Source organism: Mastomys coucha, unplaced genomic scaffold, assembly GCF_008632895.1.
Source record: "Mastomys coucha isolate ucsf_1 unplaced genomic scaffold, UCSF_Mcou_1 pScaffold15, whole genome shotgun sequence".
Classification (NCBI taxonomy): Eukaryota; Metazoa; Chordata; class Mammalia; order Rodentia; family Muridae; genus Mastomys; species Mastomys coucha.
In genome coordinates, this window is record NW_022196897.1 from 8,051,731 (window position 1) to 8,055,445 (window position 3,715).

A 3,715-nucleotide genomic window follows, 5' to 3' on the forward strand; every position below is an offset into this window, starting at 1 on the left:
TTTGTCAGTTCTGTCACTGCTGAATAGGGCACGTCATGTGCACATCACAAGAGTAGTGCAATCCGAGTGAATGATTGCCTTGTTAGGAAGAGAAACTTTCCCTTGTACTAGAATTCTCAACTTCCTTAATAATATTTTCTCCAGGTGATTTCACAAATAGAGGCGACATGAGGTTAGACTCAAGTGAGCAATTAAGGTAGACATGCTGAGAAGTTTAGACAAGTGGTTTAGACTGTTTAGACTGAAGCAGCAATGCAACGATGTCACCGTGTTATGAACCAGGAGCTTCCTCCTTATCTAATGTGTCCTTATTCTAATTTATTCCAGTTAGCTAAACAGAAAAACAGAGCCTTTATTTTGGAAAGGTTTAGGTAGGCATTTGAAGACTTTGAATCCTGATTCCTAGTTTGTTATTGACTTTGGAAAAGTCATTAAAGCTCTTGTTTCTTATTTCTCTTGAGTAAAATAGAAGCCATAAAATGGACTGTCTCCCTGGGATACTGTGATTAATGTCAGGAATGAAAGAGATAGAAATACATTTCACAAATGCAGATTAGAACTGAAATGCTGATGCTGAGCCCCAGCAAAGCAGCAGGCATCCTGTTTTACATAGGAGTGATCCACCCTGTCCCTCTGAGCACCTCCATCTTCCGTGTGTTTATGGAGACCCCAAGGACATCATCAAGCTGCTGTTGGCTTTAAACCAAACTGACACACAGTCTTTACAGGCAATGAGAAAATAACATTTTTTTTTATTCTTTAGGATGAGGGGACAGGACAGCTAAAGACCATCAAACTGATGGTGAAAACGTGGAGTTTAGGGAAGAAAAGGGCAGGCTGGATTTATAACACAGGAAGCAAACAATGTCCCTGTGTGTGAAGGAGAACACTGTAAACACTAGTCCTCTATAGTCTCCATAACATGAAAGCAAAAGTTAATCTGCTTGTATTTATTGAGACAGGGTCTCGCTATGTAGCCCTGGCCACATATGGAACTTGCTATGTAGATGATGCTGGTCTTGAATTCACAAAGATCCTCACCTTTACCTCTTTTCTGCCAGAATTAAGGCCATGAGCCATAGCTTCTGGCCTGCTAACTTATAATGTAATGTACACTAGCGACTGTCATGGTGCCCAGCTGAGTGGCCACAAAGCAAACAATTTGTTAGAATCATGGTGGAGCTGTATTAGGTGGGTTGCCTGAAACTGCTAATCATAAAAACCAAAGTCCTTTAAAAACTGCATTTACTGTAAAGTTGCATTATAAAATAATCGCCAAATAGAGATAATTCATTTTACATCTCAATTCATGGCAAAATTTAAAATTTTTCAAGAGTAGAACTGGTTATGAAGGCACATGCTGATAGCATTGAAGAGGCAGAGACAGGAGGATTACAGATTTGAGGTAAGTCTGAACTAACTTGTAGGGGCTGGAGAGATGAATTAACAGATAATGTACCTGCTGTGTAGATAGGAGGACTAGTTTGACTCCCCAGCAACAATGTAAATGTCAGATGGTCTTGGCAGGCTGCCTGTCGTCCCAGCCTGTGGAAGGTAGAGATGGGATCCCCAGAACAAGCTGTCCAGCACAGCTGGCTGAATTGGCAAGCTCTAGATTCCAGTAAGAGATGCTTGCCTCCATATACAATGTGCAGAGCAATTAAGGAAGACACCAGGCAACCGCTGGCACCCTCCTTGTATATGCATGTGCCAATGTGTTTGCAAACACACACATACAATACAGGCACAAATACAACAAACGTGTACTTATGTCAACAAAATAATTTTTTGAGACCAGGAGTCTGTCTATGTGAATTTTAACTTTGATATGTGCTGTTTCTAGTGGTCCGGCTTTCCCCCAAGCCTGCGTGATCTCCCATTGCACTTACAATTTACAGTTTAGCATTTCAGCTAAACTGAGGATGCTCGCATGGGAAAGGGTAGCCTCAGACAAATTGTGTCCTTCTTTACTCTTAAGCATCCACAACATTTTCAAGTGTGAAGGCAGCAAGATCTGATGCCAGTGCATGAGAACCCCAGTTACTCCTAAGAAGTCCCATGTCACCTGAGACTTGCAAAACAGGGGAACTCAGTAAACATGACTTGGAGTAGTGAGCCCAAGGTTCTTTCACAATAGAGAAGGCATGTTTGAGGTTCCTATCAAATCATAAAGTTCTACTGTGAAAGCAAAACAAATAAAAAGTGTCTTGGCTGGCTATCTTTACAGAAAGTGTATATTCTCCCAGATTACAAGTCCCCAAAAGCTATTGTGAAGAGGAAAATAAAAATGACTACCACTGAGTAGAAAACGCTGGGTTAAAGAAAATATTTCAATAGCTTTATTTGTTGATTTGGACTCATATTCAGTAAAGACCTTTACTAATCATCTCTTCTAGTTACTTTGGATAACTCATATCTGATGAAAAAATAAGAATTGAAATCTTGGGTGAAGTGCAGGTTGCTCTCCCATGTAATTAATTTGTTGTGGAAGTTCATTTTTACTGTGAAAAATCATTTGTGGTGGGTAGTGACAAAGAGAGGCATAGGCTGGATGGCTGCAGGGGTACATTTGCTAAATGAGACACCTCTGTCATATCTCTTTTCTTCAGTGGAATTAAATGTGTATGTTTACACTGAATTCCACATACACAGAGTTAGCAGTGTCAAGCCCTCGGTTGTCTGATGCCATTTTGGTAGTGTTCTACATACCGAAGAAATTAAAGCTTAGGCTATCAGCAGCCATGTGTCTTCCTCCAAGGGCTGTGTTTAGAGGGCCAGTTTCTCTTTCAACCTTGTTTTGTGCTCACAATAGTGAGGGATATGGGCAAAGCATCCTGTGCTCGCACCTGGAGTGGATCTGCACTTGGGGATATTGGCTGCAAGTGTTCATTGCTCCCTGAAGCTGGAAAAGAAGGGGACAATATTGTTTTCTTTTCTGAAACCAACCCCTCTTTCCATATTCTGGAACCTGCCGGTGTCATTGTCCCTGGAACATCATTCTAAGGATTTCTATTGTATCTTCCATTTTCCTTTTTCTCTTTCAAATATGAGTAAAATCATGTACCTTTAAAAAGATAAGAGGAAAGGGATGGCAAGAGGAGGGACGTCAGCACAACAAAGCCTTGAAATGCAGTCTTCCCCAGGGATCTTTACCTCCTAGTGATGTATCTGGCTTTCACGGACCTTGTGCCTTGACCCTATCCCTGAATTACCCTTATTTCTCAAAATGTAATTCAATGAAAGAAAATGTTTGTGCAGAAAAGAATCACAGATTATCTGGTCTTTAAAATCTCGGGCATCTGTGGCCATACATGTTTTTCCCAAATAATTTGTTTTGAGAACCCCCTTTCTCCTCTGCCTCTCTGGGGCCAAGTGCCAATGTGAGCACATGCAAGGGCAATGGAGAATGGCAATGTTAAAGTTCCTGGAGTGATTAGCTGGGATGTACGCAAGGTGTCTACAATCATGGTTTTAGAAAAAGAAAGCTGGGCCTTGGCATAAGTCTTCAAGGATTTCTTCACATTCTCTGATCCTTCCACCATGTTGGATAGTTAAACACTATTTGGCTTCCTAAGACACTCTGCTCTGAATTTAATTAAAAACAAGTGGTACTCACTTTAACAGCATATATACTAAAGTTGGAACAATATAAGAAAGATTAGTATGGCCCTTGCACAAGGATGACACACAAATTCATAAAGCGTTCCATAATTTT

General features: G+C 40.7%; 1 non-coding gene across 1 annotated transcript; it reads left to right on the plus strand.

Moving 5' to 3' along the window:
- The first annotated feature begins 3,608 nt into the window (after positions 1 to 3,608).
- Positions 3,609 to 3,715, plus strand: LOC116092674. The gene has a single exon (XR_004119408.1). It is a non-coding gene; the product is annotated as a U6 spliceosomal RNA (small nuclear RNA).